The following is a 26,438-nucleotide window of genomic DNA, read 5'->3' on the forward strand; positions in this document are numbered from 1 at the left end:
GGTGTTTTCTGAAAATTTCCAAGGTAACAGCCCCCAGGGAGTCCCATATCTGGGAAGGGCAGAAAATGTTATAGTAATGTCAGCCACTCTCTGGCCAAACGAAAAAAAAAAAAAAACCACAAACCCACATACCCCAAAAAACACCCCTCCAAGCACAAACTCCAGGCCTCTCACCTTGGCCCACAGCCCTGTGTGCTCTGGAGCCCTTCTGCATCCACTGCTTATGGACCGGCTCCTCATCCCACTACAGTATCCCTACTACATTCCTACTCATCCCAGTCTGTCATCAACACCGTGCACTTCTTTCAAGTCTTGGATTAAGTAGCCCCTTCTCAGAGAGAGACACCATCCCTACCCCTCTGATCAATTTGCAGTACTTCCCTGCCTCATAGCTCTGATGGCAATCTCTGGTATTGTGTGTTTACCTGTTCCACTAATGTGTGATTCCTGTGAGACAGGAGCTTGGGGCTGTTCCGCTTACCATTAGTATCCCCAGGGCCAAGTGCAATGATGTGCTGAGTGGCTGCTGTGTGATCTCTGGCAAGCTGCTTCCCCTCTCTGGGCCTCCACACCTCCACGTGTGGAACGAAGGGTGCCGGAGGGGGTGCTGTGGAACTCGGGCTGCAGCTTTGTGACTAACAGCTGGGCTCATGCCCAGGAGCAAGCCCGAGTGCTGTGTCTCCACAGCGCAGGCACACAATGCACTGATTTAATTGGACAGCGGACACCCTGCAATTTAGCACACTGCTGCTCCCCCTCCTCCCAGTCCTGGGCCGGGGCCCATGCTGTCTGATTTCCACAATAGTCCATGCATAGCCACCTGTTCTCCTAGCTCACTAGTCCATGGCCAGGGAAAGTGGAGGGTGGGCAGGCTGGATGGGCTGGGAAAGCATGTTCCATCAGGAAACCCCAGAAACAGCAGAGCTTGTCATAGCCCTCATCTGAAAGGCTGGAATCTTTGAGAGATTTCATCAAGTCCTGGGTTAGAAAGAATCTTCCAGCATGCCTAGCCTCACACTTGGCCTTAAACTGAACTGTCCTTTGAATATTCCTCAGCCTTGATTCACTGCAAGTGCCTTGCTGAAAGGGGCCTCACTGCCTATCGGGGGTTGCTCATCTTGTCACCAAACAGCTTTGTAAAGTTCTCTCATCAGCATCTTGGTGTGGCTGGCAGAGGGGTGAAGGGCCCCAGCAGGACCCCAGCTCTGCAGTCCACTCACTGTGAACATGACTAAGCTGTGATAGGTCTCTGCGCTCCTGCTTCCTCTTGCCTAAAATGAACAGCCTTCAGTCTGCTTTGGGGATATCCTGGGAGGGGGATAAATAAATGCCTATTACTGCGTAACTGCCACCTCCTGAGTGTTGTCATTTTGGGATCTTCTTGGACCAGAAGGTTCCTTCGGTGGGCTTGCAACAGAGGCGCCAATGAGAAGAACGCAGGGCTGGAACGCCAGAGGGTGGGCTCACCTCAGGCTGTGAGAGCACATACTTCCCCTCCGGGAGTCTTGGGGTCCTACCCCAAAAGGGGGCAAGAAGAGCTGTCCAAGTGCAGCTCCGAGGAGAAAGGACTGGCAGGTTTCGGAAGGGGAAGAAAACCACCTGAATGTGAGGGGCTTAGTCTTGGTTTGTGGGAGAAACCCCTTAGCAATTTAAGTAAGGCATGTTGACCTCTATACATCAGAAAAGCTAACCTAAACGTGGTTTGGCAAATCATGTATTTTTGGTGCTTCTAATGAATTTGAAGCTAATCTCTTTTATTTTCTTTTTTAAAAAAGATTTATTTATTGTTATTGCAAAGTCTAATATACAGAGAGGAGGAGAGACAGAGAGGAAGATCTTCCGTCCGATGACTCACTCCCCAAGTGACCTCAATGGCTGGAGCTGAGCCGATCCAAAGCCAGGAGCCAGGAACTTCCTCCAGGTCTCCCACACGGGTGCAGGGTCCCAAAGCATTGGGCCATCCTCAACTGCTTTCCCAGGCCACAGGTAGGGAGGTAGATGGGAAGTGGAGCTGTTGGGATTAGAACTGGTGCCATATGAGATCCTGGCGTGTTCAAGGTGAGGACTTTAGCCGCTAGGCCACGCCGCCGGGCCTGAAGCTAATCTCTTTAGCATTTTCTTCCATTTGTGTTACAGAACAAAAACCACAAAAACTTTGAGAAGGGCTTGACCACAAGCATTGAGATACACTTCTACAGGATGTAGGCTCTGCTTTGGCTGAATTCAGCCATCACTGTCCATTGTTACAATGATTATTTCTTCAGTTTCTCTAGGATTTTATTTTTTGTTATTTAATGGAAGGCAAAGTGACAGAAAAGATAGAATATTCCATTTACAAGTTCATTCCACAAATGGCCACAACAGCTAGATCTGGACCAGGAACCAAGAACTTTCAACTGGTCTCCCATGTTTTGGCAGTATTAGGGTCATCTTCAGCCTCTTCCCTAGCATATTTTTTGTTTATTTATTTATTTTTTAAAGATTTATTTATTTTTATTACAAAGTCAGATATACAGAGAGGAGGAGAGACAGAGAGGAAGATCTTCCGTCCGATGAGTCACTCCCCAAGTGAGCCGCAACGGCCAGTGCTGTGCCGATCCAAACCCGGGAACTAGGAACCTCTTCCAGGTCTCCCATGCGGGTGCAGGGTCCCAATGCATTGGGCCGTCCTCAACTGCAAGACCCAGAAAAGGATCTGGGCTCCTGGCTTTGGATCGGTGCAGCACCAGCCATTGCGGTCACTTGAGGAGTGAATCATTGAATGGAGGATGTTTCTCTCTGTCTCTCCTCCTCTCTGTATATATATCTGACTCTGCAATAAAGATAAATAAATCTTTTTAAAAAAAATAAAGAAAAAAAAGAAAGAAAGAAGCTGGACTGGAGACCGAGCAACCAGGCCTTAAACTGGCATTCTGCGGGATATGAGATGCCAGACTCACCTGTACCACACCGCCGTCACGCCTCAGTCTCCATCCCATGCATTGTGGAAATGAGGCCGTTGCTATAGAATGCAAGGTGCGGATTTCTTAAAGGATTAAAAATTGAACCACCAGGGTGTGCATCTGGTGTGGTGGTTTAGAAGCCACTTGGGAGACCTGCACTACAATTTTGAGTGCTTACTTTGAGTCCCAGCCATGCTCCTGGTTCTGGCTTAGTTCTGACCTGCACCCAGGGAAGTAGCAGGTGAGAAATGGCTCAAGCAGTTGCTGAGTGATTGTAGGCAATACGGATTGACTCCCCGGCTCCCAGCTATGGCTTAGACAACAAGTGATGGCTCAGACAGCTGGATCCCTGTCACCTACAACAGAGGTCTAGACTGAGTTCTGGCTGCTGTTTTCAGCCTGGTAACTCCCACTGTTATGGCTCTTTGGGGAGTAAATCAACAGGCAGAAGATCCCATTCAGATTCTCCTTCTTTCAAACATGAATACTAAGTATTTTCTTCTTAAGGAAGGGAATTCTGGGACCAGTGCAGTGGCACAGTAGGCTAAGCATCCTGTTGGATCACCAGAATCCTATATGAGTGCTGTTTTGAGTCCTGCCTGCTCCATTTCTGATCCAGCTTCCTGCTAACACACCTGGGAAAGCAGTGGAAGATGGCCCAAGTCCTTGAACTCCTGCACCACGTGGGAGTCCCAGAAGCTCCTGGCTACTGGCTTCAGACCAACCCAGATCTGGACATTGTGACCATTTGGGGAGTGAACCAGGGGATGGAAGAAAATTATCTGTTTTCCCCCCTCTCTCTGTAACTCTGCCTTTCAAATAAAAATAAATAAATCTTGAAAAGACAGAGAGAATATTCCAATATTCCGACATGTGCTACAACACAGATGTATCCTGAGGACACTGCTAAGTGAAATAAGCCATCTTGACGTAACAAAGTACTTCACTTACATGTACTACCTAAAGAAGTCAGAGTCATAGAAACTAGAAGGGTGGTTACCAGGGTATAAAGACAGGAGGAAGGGGAGTTGATTGTTAAGGGATACAGAGTTTCCATTTTGCAATATAAAAATGTTCTGGAACTCTGTTTCAGAGCACTATGGATACACTGAATATACTCACATTATGCACATGTGCTTTAAAAATGGTTAAAATGGTACATTTTATGCTATGTCTTCTACCATGATGACAGTAACAACAAAAAGAAACAAAAATTTGCCTGAAGATCTCACTGAAAAACAGCTAGTTATGAAACTCTGTGCAGTATGATCCTATTTTTGTCAAATGTCCTCTTCTAATACATACAAATTATACTCATTAGTGTATATATCACAAGATTGTTGTTTCTGACTACTAATTTTGTTCTTTTTGCTAATCTGTATTCTTCAACTTCTTTTTTTTTTTTTAACAACCGGCAATCAATTTATTAAAATAGTGGGTGAGCTTAGGCATCTGCGATGGTGGCCTCCACCTCCACTCCTGGCTCAATGCTGATGGAGGTGATCTGCTTCACAATCTCCGCAGGACTGTGCAGGTCGATGAGCCGCTTGTGGATCCTCATCTGGAAGCGGTCCCAGGTCTTGGACCCTTCCCCACAGGGCGTTTTTTTGGAAGTTATTCGCAAAGTCTTGGTAGGCATCCGAACTGGCCCTTTCACTTTCAGATTCTTCTCCTTTGCTCCTCTGATCCAGTCAGCACACACCTTCTCCAGGGACTTTGTGGCTGGTCAGCGTGATCCTGATGCGGTGGATGGCCACCTCCGGCTCCACGGGCGTCTTGCTGGTATCCTTAAAAGCCATGGCTGCGGTGCGGCTTCCTGACCGACTTGTTCCTCGGCGAGAGCGAACAGCGGTGAGTAAGGAGCCGGAGTGGCCGACGCAGCCCTCCCAGCAGCAGCGACAGCGTCTTCCCAAAAAGGTCTTATACTTCTTTCAAGGGAATATTTTTGGCACTTAGTAAAACAACAAGTATTGACCTTATTCTAGCCTCTGTCTAGATTTCCACAAAACAGGAAGATCTTGAATTCATATTTTTTAAGTCTTATTTTGCACGAAATTTAGAATCATGCCTAATAGTTCATTTTGAGATCATAATAATAGGGGCCGGAGCTGTGGCACAGTAGATTTAAGCCTCAGTCTGCAAGTACTGGCACCCCACATGGATAATAGTTTGTGTCCCAGCTGCTCTACTTCCCATCCAGCTCCCTGTTTATGGCCTGGAAAAGCAGCGAAGGATGGCCTGAGTCCTTGGGCCTCTGCACCCACATGGAAGACCTAGAAGAAGAGCTTCGTTTCTGGCTTTGGACTTTGGATCTGCCCAGTTCTGGCCAGGGAAGCCATCTGGGGAGTGAACTAGCCAATGGAAAATCTCTGTCTCTCCTCTCTGTAAATCTGCCTTCCAAACAAAAATAAATAAGTCTTAAAAACAAAAGATAGTAACAATAGCAGTGTTTCCCATTTAGGGCAAGATGTCTATATTTTTCATGTATTATCTCACATAATACAGGTAGGTATTATTATTAAACCCATTTTGTAGATGAGAAAAAAGAATTTATGTAGCTTGTATAAAGTCATGTATTATGTCTGAGCTGTTTTCAAACCCACAGCCACTTGACTCCAAAGCCTAGTATCGACAGCCTGCCTGTGGAATTTACATTTTGACGACACAAAGTACTCACCTCCCATCCTGTTCATGAGTCTCTGCAACAGTCATGAACATACAATTTAGGCTTTGCTTAAACTGGTCAAATAATAACCCATCTACTCCCTGGAGCTCATTTGTTTCAAAGATAAGACAAAGGACAATGTCCTTCCAGAAATCTCAAACCACATAGTATTCCAGGTGAGTTCAGACTGAGCCAACAAATGAGATAATCTTATGGACCCTGAGTGGGTTGAAACCGTGGAACACTCCCTTCCTCACCTGCATACTAACCCCACTACCCACAACAACCAACCTGGACACACATACACGGACACACACACTTCCCAGGACCAGCTACATCCTGAGGAAAGGGCAATGTGTAGACAGGGAAAGCTGTAATAATGTAACAGATCTCAAAAGAATGGTTACCATTATGTAATTAACACTTTGCATGCAGACTCTTCCATCTCCGTGGGGCCCTGAGAGGCTAACGCATTATTTAAATATATATCAATCCATTGCTGGAGACAAGGTCTATTGTTGCAGAAGATAATTAAAATTCCTTCCCCTTTGGAATTAAGAAGATTGCCTATGGGATGAATATCATGCCCACCAGTCACATGAATGGATCAAAACCTGGGAACTCCCAACACAGATCTGGAAAAGAATCTCAAAGGACAACTTGTCCAGAAAAGACAAACATTTAACAAATACACCAATTGCAAGTCCCCGATGCACAGCACTCTTCTCCATTAAGTCCCAGACTTAGGTCTCGGGTGTTTTTCAATGTAGCCTTCTAAGTGATCACCACCATCAGGTAGGAGTTGAGTCTGATTTGCTAGCATGGAAATTAATCCACTCCTCCATTCAAAGGGCTGGGAAAATAAATGAACTTGTTGAAAGTTCAAGAGGAGTTACACAAACACAGAGGTTCCCATTTTTTTCCCTAATCCCCACCTTGTTTCTGTGTTCTGTTCAGCCTGTAGTTGGTAGAGTATATGTTTTGCACCAGAATCTTTTCCTCCCCCATTTATTTGAAAGATAAAGCAAGCAACAGATCTCCTATCTGCTGCTTCACTTCCTAAATGCTGGGGCTTGGACAAGCCAAATGAGGTGCCAGAAACTCAATTTGGGCCTCCTACATGGGTGACGGAGACTTCCAGGGTGTGCATTAGTAGGACTATGGAATGCTGAGTGGAGTCCGGACACTGAGATGTGGGTTATGGGAGTCCTGGTGTCATTTCAGCTGCTACAGCAAACACAAGCCTCAGATTCCTCTCGCCTGAGTGAGCTGTACAGAATGCTTCTGCCAATGGTTGGCTGGCTGACAAGAAGCCCATTGCTCAACCTCTTGTTCAATATCAGATATTTTCAAGTGGAAAACAGAGAAAGACATTCAGTTTCAGATTCCTGCCTCGGCGGCAATCTGGGATGTTCCTCTGAGAAAGGTGAGCTGCTGGTGAAATGTCTGTGGTTGTAGGGGAAAAAGGAGTCATACGAGAGAGCGCCTTCTCCCAGTAAGGTACTGGGCTCCTGCTCAAGTATGTTTGTTCTAAGGGGCAAGATGTTGGCCAGTTATGACAATCCCATTACGCTAAGGCTTCTTAGAGGGAAGTGGCATTTGAATTGGATTCTGGATCTCAATAGGATTAAATGTTTCTTTTGATTATAAAAATATATGATCATTACACAATTACTGGGAGGGACAGCAGGTCAAGAGGAAAAAACTCATCCCAGTTTTCTTTACCCTTCAACCATGTCAATATTCTCTTTTTCTTTTATAGTATCTCTTTTTTAATTATTTGTCAAAAGATTTATTTATTTATTTATTTGAAAGGCAGAGTTAAAAGAGATAGGAACACAAAGACAGAGAGAGAGAGTGTGGGAATGAGTGACAGAGAAAGAGAAAGAGAGAGATTGATTCAATATGCTGGTTCACTTGCCAAATGGCCACAATGGTGAGGGCTGGACCAGGTTAAGGTGAGGAGAGTAGAACTTTATCCAAGTCTCTCATGCGAGTGCAATGGCCAATGGACTTAAGCCATCTTTTACTAATTTCCCAGGTGCTTTAGCATGGAGCTGAACTGGAAGTAGGACAGGCAGGGCTTGAACTAGTGCACACATGGGATGCCAACATTAAAGGCATCAGCTTAACTTTCTGTGCCACAATTTGGGTCCCTATAGTAACTTTTTTTTTTAAAGATTTATTTTATTTTTATTGGAAACTCAAATATACAGAGAGGAGGAGAGACAGAGAGAAAGATTTTCCATCCAATGATTCACTCCCCAAGTGACAGTAATGGCCGGAACTGAGCTGATCTAAAGCCAGGAGCTTCTTCCGGGTCTTCCTTGCAAGTGTGCAGGGTCCCAGGGCTTTGGGTCGTCCTTGACTGCTTTCCCAGACCACAAACAGGGAGCAGGAAGGGAAATGGGGCCACCAGGATTACAACTAGTGTCCACATGGGATCCGGTGGGTGCAAGGCGAGGACTTTAGCTGCTAGGTTACCACACCGGGCCCTCTATCTTATTTTTTTTTTTAATTTAAGAAAAATTATTTGAGAGATGGATAGAGAAATAGTGAGCTTCCATTTACTAGTTCAATCACCAAATGCCCCAGATGGCCAAGGCCAAAGTTGGGAACTGAGAACCCAATCCAGATATCCCATATGGGTGAGAGGTATCCAATGAATTGAGCTATTATTACTGTCTAGCAGGGTCTGCGTAAGCAGAAAGCGGGAGTTAGAAATTCGAGTTGGGCATTAAGTCCAGGCAACCCAATATGGAATGCAGGTATCTTAACCACTAGGTCAAATGCCTCCCCCTACTGTGTATCTTCATTCCACACATAGGTGTGTGCTGTTTTCTTCCTTTCACATGACTGTGTTTCATCTATGCATATCATTTTATATTTTGAATCTTCCAGGTTTATTTTATTAATTTGAGAGGCAGATAGAGAACGAGATGTATGTAGAGAGATCTTTCATCTAGTGTATCATTCCCCAAATGCCCTCCAATTGCCGGGCTGAATCAGGCCAAAGCTGGGAGCCCGGAACACAGTCCAAATCCCTCACATGGGTGGCCTCCAAACTTGAAAAAGATTTATTTATTTATTTATTTATTTATTTGAAAAGAAGATCTACAGAGAGAAGAGACAGATCTTCCACCCACTGGTTCACTCCCCAAGTGGCTGCAATAACCGGAGCTGAGCCCATCCAAAGCCAAGAGACAGGAACCTCTTCCAGGCCTCCCACATGGGTGCAGGGTCCCAAAACATTGGGCCATCTTCTACTACTTTCCCATGCCACAAGCAGGGAGCTGGATGGGACATAGAGCAGCCAGGACATAAGCAGTCACCCATATAGGATCTAAGCACCTGCCTTAGCCACTGAGCCATTGTGCTGGGCCCTCAAGTGACATCTTAACCACTGGATTCTATATTTTGATTTTTGGAAAGTTTTAATGTACTCTAAAGATGATCCACAATTCAGGAATTCTATACTAGGAATTGGTAACAGAAGTGCAGGCAAGGGTCTTCATAAAGGTTCATAGAAAATGTACATTTCCTTGGGCCCAGCACCATGGCCTAGCGGCTAAAGTCCTCACCTTGAACGCCCGGGATCCTATATGGGCGCTGGTTCTAATCCCAGCAGTTCCACTTCCCATCCAGCTCCCTGTTTGTGGCCTGGGAAAGCAGTCGAGGATGGTCCAAAGCCTTGGGACCCTGCACCGCGTGGGAGACCCGGAGTAGGTTCCAGGTTCCCAGCTTTGGATCGGCACAGCACTGGCTGTTGTGGTCACTTGGGGGGAGTGAATCATCAACGGAAGATCTTCCTCTCTGTCTCTCCTCTTCTCTGTATATCTGACTTTGTAATAAAAATAAATAAATCTTTATAAAAATGTTTAAAATAAATAAATAAAAAAGGAAATGTACATTCCTCAACCTGTAGGTAACTGCCCAGGTTGCCTAATACCTAGGCAAGTATTACACTGCTGGGAAAAAAGTAGTCAATAGTGGTAGTATTCTGGGCCTGGTTAATGCCAAATCTGTTAACTATTCTTGTTTGCCAGCATAGTTGCCTATTCTTTCTTTTATTCTTTTAAAGATCTGAGCAGGGCCCAGCCAGATGGCCCAGTGGCTAAACCCTCACCTTGCTTGACCTGGATTCCATACGGACACCAGTTAGTGTCCCAGCTGCTGCACTTCCCATCCAGCCCCCTGATTGTAGCCGGGGAAAGCAGTATAAGATGGCCCAAAGCCTTGGGACCCTACACTCATGTGGGAGGGAGAAACGGAAGAAGCTCTAGGCTCCAGGTTTCAGATTGGCTCATTGAGGTCACTTGGGGAATGAACCAGCAGAAAGAGGATCCTTCTGTATCTCCTTCCCTCTGTGAATCTGCCTTTCCAATAAAAATAAAATTCTAAAAAAAGAAAAGAAAAGAAAAGAAAAGACCTGGGGAGCTCTGGGGTGGCTCTGGGGTGGTGGTCCCACTGCCAATCACCATCATTCCTGTATATGCATGGGAGCGTTGCACATTGCCTGAGGCTGGAAGACTTGGGACAAATTGGAGTGGGGAGTCATTGAGGGCTTGTTTGATTTCTAAGGGCTCCATGGACCAGGCCACTATAACAGCAGGCAATCAAGAGAGCTGGGGCAGGGAGTGGATTGGATGGGAGAATGTAGATGGTCTCCCTTGATTAGACCAACACATACACCAGTGATCTCGGAAGCCGTGTTTGGGGGCAGGCCTGGTAGAGGTTCTTTGGAGTTGTCCCAACTAGGCTGCAGTACCCAGTGGTATACATGAGAGCCAGAATCTGGGGCTGGCTAAGCCAGGATAGCCCACAGCACATGTAGGCAGACACAAGAACTGGTGCTGGCGTAGAAAGGGTTCTTTAGGGTCGTGCAAAAGTAGAGAACATACCCTGATGCTCATGAAACACAAGACAGCCAGCTCATCTAAGCCAACAGAAGACTTTGAGTACTTCTTCAAAGGATGGAAAGATGGACAGGTTGAACAACATTTCAGGCCAAGTTTTATATCAAGCACCTAGATCTGAAGACATGTTGAGGTAGACATGGACAGTGAACAGGCCTTAGACAGAAGTTTCTCACCTCTGGTGCAAAGCTGACAGCTTCTTAGAACAATTAAGACTATTTGAGTAACACTCTCGGAACATTCTTCTGCACATCAAGGTCTCTAAGGCAACATCTCCATCCCCTGGCACTGACATAGTCTGACAGCAAGGAGCTGTGTCCCACTCCCCAGACACAGCAGAGAAAACACAAACATTTATTAACTCACCAACCATCTCCTCTATACTGACCCTCTCTATCCTAACTGGAGGGCCACACAGGTCTGCAACCCTCTTACCTTTATAATAAATATTAAAATAAAATAAAATAATTTTTTAAAAAGATAGCATGCCTTATCATTTAATTCCATTTTTTACATGAATATATTGAAATACTCTGTTCACCAAAAGGCTATCTAAGCAGTAGTTTTTTCATAATATCCCCAAATATACAACAGGCTAAGTTATTTGACATATTCACAAACTTAAAACACAGCAACATGGATGAATCTTAACAAATACAAAGCTGAGCAGAAGTAGCCAGACACAAGATACCTACAGTACAACTCATTGATATAAAGTACAATACCAAGCAGAACCAGCCTAAGGGAGGGGGCAGGGGCAGTGTGGTACAACAGATTATACAGCCAATTGGGATGTTCACATCCTGCAACGAGCCTGGGATCAAGTTCTGCGTCCACATCTAATCCAGCTGCCTACTGGTGTGTGCCCTGGGAGACAGCAAATGACAGCTCAAATACTTGGATTCCTGCCATCCACATGAGAGACACAGATGAATTTCCTAATTCCTGATTTGAACCTAATCTAGCCATGGCTGTAGTAGGCATTTTGGTAATAAAGCAGCAGATGAAAGCTCTCTCTCCCTCTCTCTTTCTCTTTCTGGATTTGGTCCTACTCCAATAATGCTAAAACCAAATGGATAGGGCCCGGCGGCTTGGCCTAGCGGCTAAAGTCCTCGCCTTGAAAGCCCCAGGATCCCATATGGGCGCCGGTTCTAATCCCGGCAGCTCCGCTTCCCATCCAGCTCCCTGCTTGTGGTCTGGGAAAGCAGTTGAGGACGGCCCAATGCATTGGGACCCTGCACCCGCGTGGGAGACCCGGAAGAGGTTCCTGGTTCCTGGCTTCGGATCGGCGCGCACCGGCCCGTTGCGGCTCACTTGGGGAGTGACTCATCGGATGGAAGATCTTCCTCTCTGTCTCTCCTCCTCTGTGTATATCTGGCTGTAATAAAATGAATAAATCCTAAAAAAAAAAAAAAAAAAACAAAAAAAACAAAAACCCAAATGGATAGAATGGGATCTGGGAATCAAAAATTTTAATGCTCCTCCTCTTTCCCTGCCTGCTGCACTTTGTACTCAAACTAAAATTTGAGAATAGTTCATCTGAGCTCACAAAGCTTATATTCTCAGTCGTCACTTTGAAGACATTAACGTTAATTGAAGGAGTGTTAATTCTCTTTCTTTCTGGCTTCCATTATTTCTGTTAAGAAGCTGTCAGTTTTTCGTTTTTTTTTTTTTTTAATTTTAAAGATTCTATTTTTTTTTTTTACTAGAAAGAATTATAAAGTGAATGAGAGAGATCTGCTATCTGATGGTTCACTCTGCCAGGGGCTGCAATGGCTAGAGCTGAACTGGTCCAAAGCTAGAAGACAGGAGCTCTTCCAGGTCTCCCACATGGGTGCAGGGTCTCAAGTCTTTGGGCCATTCTCTACTGCTCTTCTAGGTCATAAGCAGGGAGCTGGATCAGAAGTAAAGCAACTGGGACTAGAATTGGCATGCATATGGGATGCTGGCACTGCAGGTAGAGGATAAGCCTGTAAGCCACCATGGCGGCCCTAAAATTGTCAGTTTTATTACTGCTACCATCAAGATTTTCTTTTTACCTTTGATCTTTAGTAGCTACACTATAATTGGCCCTAGCTCAGTGTTTGTTCTGCTTGGGTTTTAAACTGAGTCTTAATTACTGGTCATCATTAAATATTGCATCCGGCTTCAATCCATTTCCTTTTGTTCCTCTCCTCTCCTGCCCTCCACCGTTTGGAACTCCTGTTATAAACATTCAGACGTTTTCAGCATGTTCCATGTGACTCTTTGTGGGGTTCAGGGGCAAAGAGGTCACTAAGTCAACAAGATGGCGACTAACGGTCAAGGTCACTGGGTTACATGTGGTGAGCAAGATGGCGGCCAAGGACAAAGCCCTGGGCGTGAACCAGGGCAGGGGTCAAGTCATTTCAAAGAAAGACTGATTGGCCAGGGCTATTTCGCTCACCTGCCCCTGGCCTATGGGAGGTGGCTTCCGCAGTTGTGCAGGTGACAAATTCTCCCCTCCTGGAATTCCTGGGATTCCTGGTCAGAGGCTATTCACTACTCTATATAAGAATTTGTACTCCCAAAATAAATCAGAACTGTTTAGACAGAACCCCTGTCCGTCTGTCTCACACGCTGGGAGACTGGATGTCGGCAATGGGCTCACGCCCTCTGGCAATGAGGTGCTAGGGAAATCTGTGGGGGAGACCCCGCAACTCTTCCGTAATTTATGTATTATAATGTATATATTTCCTACTGTCTTTCAGTTCACTACTTTTATCTCTAGCTGTCCTAATATACTATTATAGACATTAAGTGAATTTTTTTAATTTGTTATATTTCAGGCATTGAATCATATTTAACTCTGAAATTATAATCACAATTCCAAAATGTGCAGTATCTCTTAAATTCCATTTTCCATGTACATTTTGAAATACATCATACTAACTATATGTTTTAAAATTCCATGTTTATTTATTTTTTTAAAAGATTCATTTATTTTTATTACAAAATCAGATATATGGAGAGGAGGAGAGACAGAGAGAAAGATTTTCTGTACAATGATTTACTCCCCAAGTGGCTGCTATGGCCAGAGCTGAGCTGATCTAAAACCAGGAGCCTGGAGCCTCTTCCAGGTCTCCCAGGCAGGTGCAGGGTCCCAAGGCTTTGGGCCATCCTTGACTGCTTTCCCAGGCCACAAACAAGGAGCTGGAAGGGAAGCAGGAACACCAGGACTAGAACCAGTGCCCACATGGGATCCTGGTGGGTGCAAGGCAAGGACTTTAGCCACTAGGCTACGTGCCAGGCCAAGCTTTTATTTATTTTTATTGGGAAGGCAGATTAGAGAGGAGGAGAGAGATCTTTCATCTGCTGGCTCACTCTTGAGATGGCCACAATGGCCGGAGCTAACAGAGCTGAAGCCAGGAACCAGAAACTTCTTCCAGATCTCCCACACAGGTACAGGGGCTCAAGGCTTGGGCTGTCCTCTACTGCTTTTCCAGGCCACAAGCAGGAAGCTGAAAGGGAAGTAGAGCAGCCAGAATACAAACCAATGCCCATATGGGATCCTGGTGCATGAAAGGCAAGGACTATCCACTATGCTACTATGCTGGGCCCGTATGTGTATTTATTTTGCTCAGCTCTTTTAATATCTCCCAGTGTAAAGGGGCAAGTGGTCTTCAATAAAATAGTCAAGAATTACTGGAAATGGAAAACCCTCACTCACCTGGCATGCAGAGTGTTTTTTCAGAATAATGATTTATTTTCAGTAGTGCCAAGACCTCCCTTGCTTTAAGTTCTCTTTAGACACCATCTGAATAAAAGGTAACAGTTTGTAGTTTGCTTTGCCTTTGGTAATCCGAAGCTGGAGGCAGAGAGAATGACCCTCTGTGCTCCTATATATTGCACTTCAAGGTCAAAGGGCCCATGGCACAGACCCACTAAGAAGGCTGTGGTCCTGCTGGGTCCAGACCACAGCAGTGCTTTCCCTATCCTGCCAAGTGACAACACAGCACAATGGTTAAGGGCATGAGCTTTGGCATGGAGCAAACCTGAGCTTACATCTAAGCTTTGCCATTCATCAAATGTGAGACCTTGGACAAGTGATTTGAACTCCCAGAGCTTCAGATTCCCCATCTGGTAAAGTGCAGGTGATAATCCTAAGAGCTATACAGGACGGGGATGTCATGAAGGGTACACGAGGCAGTGTGTGGAGAGTGCCTGGTGGTAACTAGACCTGTAAACCAGGGCTGCTATTTCAGGCAGGATTAGCATGGTGCACAAGGTGCCTTACTCTGTCTCTTCCTAGGAACTTTAGCCACATCACAGCAGCTTGGGGTATCTTACCACCTCTCCCTTCCAGAAAGCAAGCCAGAGGTGATCCATCTCCTCCCTGGCCCTGCTGATAACCTGACACCAGGGACAGCAGACACGGGGGGAGGGGGGTCTCGCCCTCCCCCCAGGTGCCTGCAAGCTTCCTACTGAAGGACACCCCCACCCTGCTGGTCCTGGGCCAAAGGAGAATCAGCAGCCCTGATGCCAGGGGAGCAGACCTGCCAGATCCAAACAACAGAGCAGTGAAGAACACAGAATCCAGAGACAGACAGACCCAGTTCCAATCCCAGCCTCCCTCCCTCCCTCTGACCTGTGGCATGGTGGCTAAGCCCCATCATTTCCCTGACTTAGTTTCCTTCTCTGGAGAACCAGAAGTGATACTGGCATCTAGAGAACTGTCTGAAAGATGAAATGGGGCACAATATATGCAACTTCCCACTTTCCTCCTGTTATTTTTTAAGTATTTATTTTATTGAAAGGGCAAATTTACAGAGAGAAGGAGAGAAAGATCTTCTGGTTCACTCCCAAGTGGTTACAACAGCTGGAGCTGAGTGATCAGAAACCAGGAACCAGGATCCAGGAGCTTCCTTCATGTCTCCCATGTGGGTGAAGGGTCCCAAGGACTTGGGCCAACCTCTACTGCTTTTCTAGGCCACAAACAGAGAGCTGGATAAGAAGTGGGGCAGCCGGAACACAAACGGTGCCCATATGGGATGTTGGCACTTGTAGGGGGGAGGATTGGCCAGTTGAGCCATCATGCCAGGCCATCCTCTTGTTATTTCTCCCACACATTATATGAGACAGAAGGAAGTGGTATAGCTAGAACTAGAATCTGTGTCTTGAGACACTCCCTTTCTCTGCCTTGCCTACACATCCCAGAAATGACTCCTTTGACTAAAATGCAGTGTTTCTCAACTTTTCCCAGCCTGGTGCATGACAGAATTTGGACACCCACAGGCCTAAACTTGGGGGATTTTCTGCAGCCTGGTGGTGGCTGCTTCAGCAGGGCTGGGGTCCTGGCTGCCAAGGGCTTGTATCTGAGCACATTTACAATCTGTCATTGTCCCCAGCTGGGGACCCTGGGGTTAAGGTGCTGACAATCCCTGGCAAGAGTCAGTACTAGAACTGGCCAGCAGTGACACATTAACTCACTGTTGGTCAATTAATCCCAGACCAGTTATTTGGCTTTCTGGTGGGAGTCCAGAAGCCATAACTCATGAAGATTGAAGAAGAAAATCAAATGTTGTCTCCAGTCCAAGCTCTGCCTCAAACTCACTGGGTGACTCTAGGTAAGTCACCACTTTGTTCTGAACTTCACTGTCTGAGCAGAAAGAAGGTAAATCCGAGGAAAGAGGCATGAGCTCCTTCAAACCCTGACATTCTAGGAATTAGGAATTCCACGAATTTCTCCCATTGCACGGCTGTATTCAGTTCCTGGTGACCTGATTACAAAAGGCATAGCAAATGGCAGATCCCCCTGCCTCATGCAGGTAACTCCAGCTCCCTCCAGCTCCCTCCAGCTGCTGGTGGCTGGTCTTTGGTAAGAACCCATCTGGCCTGGGCTCGGCAGCGTGGTCTAGTGGCTAAGGTCCTTGCCTTGATCCCATATGGCCGCTGGTTCTAATCCCGGCAGCTCCACTTCCTCTCTATCTCTCCTTCTCTCAGTATATCTGACTTTGTAATAAAAATAAAATAAATCTTAAAAAAAAAAAAAAAAAAAAAGAACCCATCTGGCCAAGCTACAGGGCACAGCCACAACTGTTGTCTGTCCCCACTGACTGAATTCCTCTGGGGCTTCCAATGGTCAGTTTCCCCTTGCCCACCATGCCAGCCTCCAAGCTTGCAGCCTGCCCTGTTTTCTCAACCTCCTCTTCTCACAGTGACCTGTGGTTCTGCTGTTGTCTGGGGACTCTTGCAGCCTCCCTACAGGAGAAGAGGGCAAGGTTGGGGAAAGGGAGGCAAGGTGAGAAAAGCTGAGAAGCACCACATTATAGTAAAAGCAAGGGTCACTTGAGGGATGTGCAGGCAAGGTAGGGAAAGGGCTATCAGCTCCAAAGGAGTCTCAGTGCCTCACGCTGGAGTGGCAGGACTTGGTCTTGTAGGCAGTGAGGAGACTTCAGGCCAATGCCACCACAAGAGGGCTAAGGTCAGAACTTGTGGTCAGGACATGTTTTGGCTCTGTAAAAGGCAGACGGGAGCAGAGACTGAGGCCTGTTAGAGAAATACAGGGCCAAAGACAACAACCCAAAGAGGAGATAACTCAGGAGTAAAAGTGGCAGATGAGCAGGTGGGCAGATGAAGCCCCGTTCCTTGTGCACTGTGCTGCTTGGTGACCAAAATAACACTGTTCTAGGACAGGGTGCCAAGCTAACCTAGGGTGGTGAGTGAAGAGCACTGAAGGGAGAACAGCAAAATGAGAACTGGGCTGAGAAGACCAGTGCACTGCACTTGATGTCTCTTGCGGCATTCTTTCACACCACTGTCTCAGCATGCATGCAGCACCATCTACTTTGAAGATGAGAAGCTGGAGTTGGTGGCAGAACGGGCTCCTTGAATACAGGTTTCTCCACTCTGAGCCCCATCCTTGGCCATAGTGCCTGGATGGACAGGCAGCCTTCCCCAGGGGCTTTCCACCATCCTCCCCTGAGCTCTTACAGTCCCTCCACTGCCACCACATGGGGAGCACTCCTCCTCTGGTCTCAGTTCTGCTTTATGTCTCATGAAGGGATGAGTGCGCCAAATGAAGATTTCTAACATTCAGGTTCACTCCCAAACTGCTCATAATGGCTGGGACTAGGCCATACTGAACTCAGGAGCTAGGAACTCAATCCAGATCTTCCACATGGATGACAGCAACCCAATTACTTGAGTCATCACTCGCCACCTCCCAGAGGGTGCATTAACAGTAAACTGAAATCAGGTACTAGGAGCAGGCACCAAACCTGAATATTTCAATGCAGGACATGGGAATCTTAACTGGCACCTCAATAGCTAGGCCAGAGATGGGCCCTTCAGGATCTCAACTTCTCATGAGGTAGTTATAAAAGCCTGAGTTGGGTGCCATCCCTCGCCACCCCATTGTACCCCTATTTTCTGGCTTGTCATGTGATCCTTCCTCAGCAATGACTAATACTGCCAGCCACTGCCCTCTCCAGACACCCAGCCAGTGGGACCACCAGCCCTTGGACTTGAACCCCTATGAACTAAACAACACCTTTTCTCTTTATAAAGTTAGTTTCCTTAGGAATTTAATTGCAGTCATGAAAAGCCAAGTACAGTTGGATATTGCCTGTCTCCACACCCTGTAATGTCTATGACATTTGCAGAAGCACTGCAGTTCCGCGGCCCTCAGTTTGCAAACCAAGGCTAGCAGACTTCTACAGGAACATCTTTGCCCAGAGTTCCTCAGTTTGGGTACACAGATGCAAGTCACTATACCTCTGAACTTGGATGGAAAAGAACCCGCATTTACTTTCACCATCCTCTAACCCAAACCAAACATGGATGTGGGCAATGGCCCACAGTAGTGTTGGCAGTTCTTGTGACTGTGTCACCAAGAGAAATCACAGGTATTCTCCTACCACATTGCAGCTCTTTCAAAGTGTCGTTTATACTCAACATGACTTTAAAACGGTAAGTCACATTTGCTGCAAGGTCTCATTCTTTTTTTTTTTTTTTAAGATTTATTCATTTTATTACAGCCAGATATACACAGAGGAGGAGAGACAGAGAGGAAGATCTTCCATCCGATGATTCACTCCCCAAGTGAGCCGCAACGGGCCGATGCGCGCCGATCCGGAGCCGGGAACCTGGAACCTTTTCTGGGTCTCCCACGTGGGTGCAGTGTCCCAATGTATTGGACCATCCTCAACTGCTTTCCCAGGCCACAAGCAGGGAGCTGGATGGGAAGTGGAGCTGCCGGGATTAGAACCGGCGCCCATATGGGATCCTGGGGCTTTCAAGGCGAGGACTCTAGCCGCTAGGCCACGCCGCTGGGCCCTCATTCTTTTTTTAAAAAAGATTTATTTTTATTGGAAAGTCAGATACCCAGAGTGGAGGAGAGACAGAGAGGAAGATCTTCTGTCTGATGATTCACTCCTCAAGCAGCCACAACGGCCAGAATTGAGCCAATCCGAAGCCAGGAGCCCGGAGCCTCTTCCAAGTCTCCCACATGTGTGCAGGGTCTCAAAGCTTTGGGCCATCCTTGAATGCTTTCCCAGGCCACAAGCAAGGAGCTGGATGGGAAGTGGGGCTGCCAGGATTACAACTGGTGCCCATATGGAATCTTGGTACGTGCGAGGCGAGGACTTTGGCCACACGCTATCGTTGATGAGAATCAAGAAGCAAGTCAAGAAGCTCATATTATTAAAGCATAAACAAAACATTAAAAAAAACAAACTTTGTATTTTGAAATGAGTGGTTTCTTTATAGTCCTAAAGATTTTATATACAATACTTAACAACTTTCTGAGAAGGGTTCATAGGCCTTCCCAGATGACCAGAGCAGTCCAAAGCACCAGGGAGTTCAGAAGCCCCATGGCAGGGTTTCTCTTACATAGGAGGAGGCTGGGCAGCTTGCTGAAGGCTGCCATAAGAGGGTATGTAGGGCCTGTGATCCCCAGAGACCCCTGCTCCAATGCTGCACTCTCTAAGCCTAAGGAAAATGAGACAGGAAACTGGGGCAGGAGCAAAGGGACTCTGAGAAGTAGAGCAGAAGCTGACAAGCCACGCTGGCAGGACTCCGTCTAATGGCACAGAACTGAATTCCTTAGCCTCTGTTCTGGCTGGGCTGCCCCAGTCCTCCGAGTTCCAGTCTTGCTTTGGTCATTTCCCCTCCCAGTCTGTCTTCCTCTCCAATAGTGGAAGCCATGGTGGCTTCAAGGTCAAGAGGGTCCCTGCTTCCAGATCTGCCTCCATCTTGCCTTCCTGCATATCTTTAAGCAAGGCTAGGACCCTTCTCTGTCCAAATTTCCCATCTCTGCGAGGAGGAGGTCAGTTGGCTCAAGAATAGCAAAATTAGCAAAACTGGTGTTAAGTGCTGCTACTAAACCTCCCCAGGACCCCGGAACACACTGCTGGCACATTTCAGAGTCTGATCCTGCCATGCCCATGCATGGCTTCAAAAGCCTTGTCAGCATTCTATTAACTGACTGGAATTGGCAAATGAATTGAAGCTGATTTGCTTTTACTGCAGAGATGAGTGATAACTAAGGTTCCAGCCTCAGTTCTATTTCTTAAATCCCATGGCCCTAAATATGTGCTCTTAGAAACCCAAGTGAGACACTTAGATAGAAGGCTATGAAGGTTATTTGTGACCCTTAGATGTGTTTATGTATATAACTTAGCTGAGGACAATGTTCTCAGCTAAGTTATATATATTTAATTTCAGGTGCCAAGTAGCAAAAGCAAATTACAAATAGGATCCTCAGATACTACAAGTCAGGAGAGCTCCTCCTGGTTCAAACAGGTCTCCTCGAACAGATGAATAAAAATCTGTAGGTCAAACATCAGACTCTGATCAGTGCTGGAACCTGGCATCCTAACAGAACTGATGCCAGCAGGAGTCATTTGTCCCGAAGGGTCCCCCATCACAAGGAACATCAGGCATACAGTACAGGGATGGATCAGAGAGAACAAATACTGGCCCTTCTTGGGCTGATTTATACAAGTTCAGATCATCACCAGCCAGGAGGCCAAGAAGTGCATGTTCTGGAGATTTGTACCTTCTCCCTGAGCAATGCAGAGAGCCACTTAGGAAGTTATTTCCAAGTGTAGTGAGAGTAGTTTACAGCTGAAGCCCAGACAAGTCCATAACTTATCTAATATTACAGCCAGTTCAGATCAGCACTGTGACCAGAGCCTGGGAATATAAGTAGAATACAATGCAGGGGTTGAAATACCACAGGTTGCTATCATAAACAGCAGCGTGCTGGGTAGAATAGTAGAGAGTACTTGGGATGTGAAAAACTGGGGACAGTGGCACATTTCCTGCTTAAGGCAGCAATGAATTATCAGATGATAATTGGGGGCACGGCTCAGTAGCTAAAGTCCTAGCTTTGTGTGTACCAGGGTCCCATATGGGTGCTGGTTCACATCTCCACTGTTCCGATTCCCATTCAGCTCCCTGCTTGTGGCCTGGGAAACCAATAGAGGATGGCCCAAAGTCTTGGGACACTGCACCCATGCAGGAGACTCGGAAGGGCTCCTGGCTTCAGATCGGCACAGCTCCGACCATTGCAGCCTTTTGGAGAGTGACTCAGCAGACAGAAGATCTACCTCTCTGTATATCTGACCTTCCAATAAAAATAATCTTTAAAAATATGATAATTGGCATATGAGAATGGGGACTCACAGTATAGTATCTTTTTTGAACATTAAAGTTAGAATCTAGATTTTTAAAAAAGATTTATAGCAATCAAGTGGGCTACTGGGAGGGCTATTAACTGAAGTAATGAGTTTAAAACTCCTAGCAGAATTGTTAACCAATAGTTGGTGTTCAATAATTGTAGCTACTGTCCTAAAGGAGCCTTAAGGAGATTAGAGGAGATTAGAGGAACCCCTAACCTCCACTGGTCCTCAGTCCTACTTTCCCCTGAAGTTTGGGTAAAGCTCAGTGTCCCTGGGTCCCAAACTCAGACACACACACACACACTGCATCCACTCCTGTGAGGCTTTTGAGATGCTAAGGCTGGTTTCTCTCTCTCTCTCTCTCTCTTTCTGCATCCACCCTTGGGAGGCTTTTGAAATGCCAAGGCTAGTTACCAAGGAAAGGTGTTTAGGAGCCTTCCCTGGGGCTCAGCTGAAAGTTTCCAGTGCTGGTTAGAAAAGAGGGTTACCTCGAAGCAGGGAAGTAGCTAGCAAGACCTACAGCAGCCACAGATTTTTCAACCTGAGATGCATTAGCTCCTGTGTACACAGTGTGCATACACATACACACAGAGCTGTAAAGTTTCATTTCCATTTCACAAGCCTACGTCCACACATATATATAAGCACAACATCCACACACCATCTCTTGCCCAAACATCTATCCAAGTTTCCTGCTCCTGGAAACTGCTCTGGCATTCACTCCTCCTCACCCTCCCACAGACACCCCTCCCCATCCCACCCCCAGGAATGAGGCCCCCTCCACCCCCCTGTTGCTACAGCCCTGGGAAGCAGCATTCCCTGAGATTCACTTACTCAGCAGAAGTTGCAGGAGGGCAGAGAAGTGGGCAGCTAAACTTCAAAGACGGACTAGAATAGGCTTTAAAAAAAATAATAACTTACAGGGACAAGCATCTGGCCTAGCTCTTAAGATACCTTCTGCATGTCCACGCCTCCTGTAGGAATCTCTGAATTCCAGTCCCTCCTCCTTTTCTAATTCCAACTTCCTGCTAATGCATGCCCTGGGAAGAAGTGGTGATGGCTGGAGTGCTTCTGTCTCTAACAACCCACACGGGCGATCTGAACTGCATTCCAGGTTCCTGGCTTTGCCTGGCCCAGCACCAACTATGTGGGTACTTGGGGAGTGACTCATCGGATGGAGGATTTCCTCTCTGTCTCTCCTCCACTCTGGGTATCTGACTTTCCAATAAAAATAAATCTTTAAAAAAAAAGTGGAGAGGCCCTGCGGCGTGGTCTAGCGGCTAAAGTCCTCGCCTTGAAAGCCCCAGGATCCCATATGGGCGCCGGTTCTAATCCCGGCAGCTCCACTTCCCATCCAGCTCCCTACTTGTGGCCTGGGAAAGCAGTTGAGGACGGCCCAATGCATTGGGACACTGCACCCACGTGGGAGACCCAGAAGAGGTTCCAGGTTCCCGGCTTCAGATCGGCGCGCATCGGCCCGTTGCGGCTCACTTGGGGAGTGAATCATCGGATGGAAGATCTTCCTCTCTGTCTCTCCTCCTCTGTGTATATCTGGCTGTAATAAAATGAATAAATCTTTAAAAAAAAAAAAAAGTGGAGATAACAGCAGGGACTCAAACTGGTGTCATTAGTGGAAGCTTAGTCTTCTGCCCCATGACACCAACTCCAATAAATGGTATTTTTAAATGTAAAAAGATTTATAAAGACAAGCAGTCACAATTCCATTATAATCAGAATAATTCTTTTATCACATAATTATTAACAATCACCTAATAACAATAGGTCACACTCTACAAAATATCCATTACTTTACTGTCAATTCCAAAATGCAATTTTTGTCTTTGAATTTATCTTAAAATCTACAGAAACCAAGTTCCCATAAAATTATGCTATTTTATGTGATAGTAAAACTAATTTGTAGGCAGGCACTGCTCAGATTACAACCCCTAATTTGGAAATGGGAAAAACGAAATTCAGAGAGGATAGGCAACTTGGCTGAAGTTACAGAGCCAGCTGAGGCCAAGCCGATGGCCTGTCTCCTGATTTCCAGTACAAGCTGCATCTACCATCTCCTCCCAGCCTCCAGATCCTGCACCCAGCACCTCTTCTACCACCTTTGTGGCCACTCCCCAGCAGAAGCCTGAAGGAGACGTTAGCTCTCCCATCCAGGCCCTGTGGTGGAGTAAGCCCTGCCAGGAACTTTCTGAAGCAGGAAGTTTACAAGCCAGAGATCCCTCCCACTTTCAAGAACAAGGCGGACATGGATGTGAGGCAGACTTCTGCTTGGTGCACGCTAGCTCTAGGGGTACCCACTTGGCAGGCCCATTCTCTGAAAATCCATCACAAGCACCCTATTTCTCTTGTTTCCTAGGGCAAATGAAAATCAAATATTGACTCTAGATAAGATCTCCCAGACAGGCAAAAACACTCCATGTCTTTGCCTTTGGATAAACTTGCATCAGTTTGGTTTGTGCCTACCTACCAGAAAACCCTGATTGGTTCCTATAGGGCCACAATCATTGTGGACGGGAAAAGCCAATTAACGACTTATTATGTAACAGGTAAAGTCTGACAGATGAAAACCTTTCAAAATGACTGCTGGGGGTTGGTGACAGGACAGACAATAGCAGGGAAAGCAGGCCTGGGAATGTGAGCCCTCCTTGTTAGACAGACCGGGTAGTGAAGCTAGCAGAGCTCAGCTGAGGTCATAGCGCAGGGCTGCAACAGCAGCCAGACTATTGCCTCTTAGGAGAGGCATCTTCCCACCCACCACACCTGTTGTCAGTCCTGCAGCTAGAGATGCCCAGGACACTGTCAAGACTCACCTGCAGGCTCCTTCCCGGGGGCAACCGCCAGCGCCACGCTGTCTTTCCTTCCTGGGAATCTGCCAAGACAACCAGGTGTGGACTCTTCCTTGGAAAGCCCGTGCTGGGCAAGGTAAAGGAAGGTGCCCTAAAGAAAACACCTTCTGGGACATGGAGTGACCAGACCCTGGGGTCACGGCGTGGCCATGGAGGGCTGAGTTATAACCAGCTCCACAGCCACCTCCTGGCACCTGCCTGGGAGCTCTCTGGGTTGCCAGGCTGGTTTTTCTGCCAGCAGCTCGGATGCCTTTAAGAAAGCAGCCTCAGCTCATTGGCTGAGCAGCACCCCCCACCCCACTCTACCTAAGCAGGTGAGAACAGCCAGGCTGGGGGCAGACTTGGGCCTCAGGTGAGTAAACAAAGCTGAGGCAACCAGCTGACTCGGCCCTCCTCTGCAGCCTTGGCCTTGGGCTTTCTTCCTTGCCCCCCTCAACCTGGTGAACCAGCTACGGGTAAAGAAAGGCCAAAACCCTCTGCCTGTGCTTCAGGCGACTCAGTTATAGGACCCTGTAGTAGCCCTAGGTCAGGACTGTTTCTTCTTTTTCCCATGGAATCACCAAGTCCTTGGAAGGGTGAAAAGGAGTAGTCCAGTTCGCCCCGCAGGCTGACAACATAGGATGTTATGAGGATCCAAACTCTACAGGAGCTGCTAGCCCATCTACCTCACAGTCTGAGAGTCTTAGGCAAGTTCTGTCTGTAAAAAGTTACAGTCATCACACACTGTACGGCGCACCCTTGGACTTAGAGCTGAAAGGGGCTTCATGTGTCATCCTTTCACATGTCTTTATTGTTCCAATGTTAGTGTATGTGCTGCCGAAGTGAGCACTGAAAGGGGCTTTGGATGGTATTTAGCTCATCCATTCATCCAGCAAGCCTCCATTCAGTTGTCCGACAGGCATTCTTCCTGAAATTATTATATGCCAACCCCTGTTTTAGTTGCTAGAGCCACATCAAAGAACAAGAAAGTCAAGGACTCATGGAAATACAAACAGCTAAACGGATTAGATAGGTAATAGTGCCACAAAGAAATGAAATAGACTGATAAGGGAGTGGAGGATGATTACTTTCTAATAGGTGGCTGTGGAGGCCCTCTCCAAGGAGGAGATATTAAAGCCAGAGCCTGAGGGGGCCAGGGCAAGGGCCTAGTGGCTAAATCTTCACCTTTCACATACCGGGATCCCATATGGGCGCCGGTTCATGTTCTAGCTGCTCCACTTCCCATCCAGCTCTCTGCTTGTGGCCTGGAAAAGCAGCTGAGGATGGTCCAAAACCTTGGGGACCATGCATCCATGTGGAAGACTCACCATTGTGTCCATTCAGGGAGTGAACTAGTGGATGGAAGATCTTTCTGTCTCTCTCTCTATAAATCTGCCTTTCTAATAAAAAATAATTAAAAATCTTAAAAAAAAAAAAAAAGCTAGAGCCTGAGAAGGAACTGGCTATTGAAAGCCACAGCAGCACTGCTCCAGACACAGTGAACCACAGTTTCTAAGCCCACCTGCTGTGGCTGCAGGCTTCTGCCCTCTAAATGTGTGTGAATCCCCAAAGGGTGAGGCCTGTAACTTTATGTGTTTGCCCCTGAAAAAGTGCGAAATTCTGAACAAGATGTGATATATTTTTTAAAGATGTATTTATTTTTATTACAAAGTCAGATATACAGAGAGGAGGAGAGACAGAGAGGAAGATCTTCCGTCCGATGTTTCACTCCCCAAGTGAGCGCAACAGCTGGTGCTGCGCCAATCCGAAGCTGGGAACCAGGAACCTCTTCCAAGGCTCCCACACGGTTGCAGGGTCCCAAAGCTTTGGGCCATCCTCGACTACTTTCCCAGGCCACAAGCAGGGAGCTGGATGGGAAGTGAAGCAGCTGGGATTAGAACCAGCGCCCATATGGGATCCCGGGGCGCATTCAAGGCGTGGACTTTAGCTGCTAGGCCACGCCGCCGGGCCCAAGATGTGATATTAAAGATCCCAGTGGTAAGAGTGTCTTATTTGGCACAGTGATTAAGTTGTCACTTGGAACATCCACCATAAATATCAGAGTGCCTGGCTTCAAGTCCCAGTTCCACTCAAGATTTCAGCAGGTGGTTGGGTCTCTGACTGCCATGCTGAGGAGCAGGGGGAGGTTCCTGACTCCCGGTTTTGGCCTGGTCCAGCACTGGCTGTTGCAGGTTTTTGGGGGAGTAAATCAATGGTTGGGAGATTTCTGTTTTTCTTTGCCCTCCCTGCCTTTCAAATAATTAACTAAATAAATAATAAAATAACTAAATATGAAAATTAAAAAAAAATCAGTAATACAGACTGCATCACAGGCAGGTGGGGCCAGATAAACTTTCCTGTTGAGTTCCCTTCCACTTTCACTTTCTAAATATTTTTCTGCTTCCTGTCACCATATTGTTAGTGGTAGCTCT

At 46.7% G+C, this 26,438-nt stretch overlaps 1 protein-coding gene and 1 pseudogene across 1 annotated transcript in view; both read right to left on the reverse strand.

Moving 5' to 3' along the window:
- The window catches only part of LARP1 (La ribonucleoprotein 1, translational regulator), a 125,340-nt gene that overhangs the window by 77,749 nt on the left and 21,153 nt on the right, over positions 1 to 26,438 (reverse strand). The window lies entirely within an intron of this gene.
- Positions 4,333 to 4,844, reverse strand: LOC101529049 (small ribosomal subunit protein uS10-like; annotated as a pseudogene).

This window comes from Ochotona princeps, chromosome 19, assembly GCF_030435755.1.
Source record: "Ochotona princeps isolate mOchPri1 chromosome 19, mOchPri1.hap1, whole genome shotgun sequence".
NCBI lineage: Eukaryota > Metazoa > Chordata > Mammalia > Lagomorpha > Ochotonidae > Ochotona > Ochotona princeps.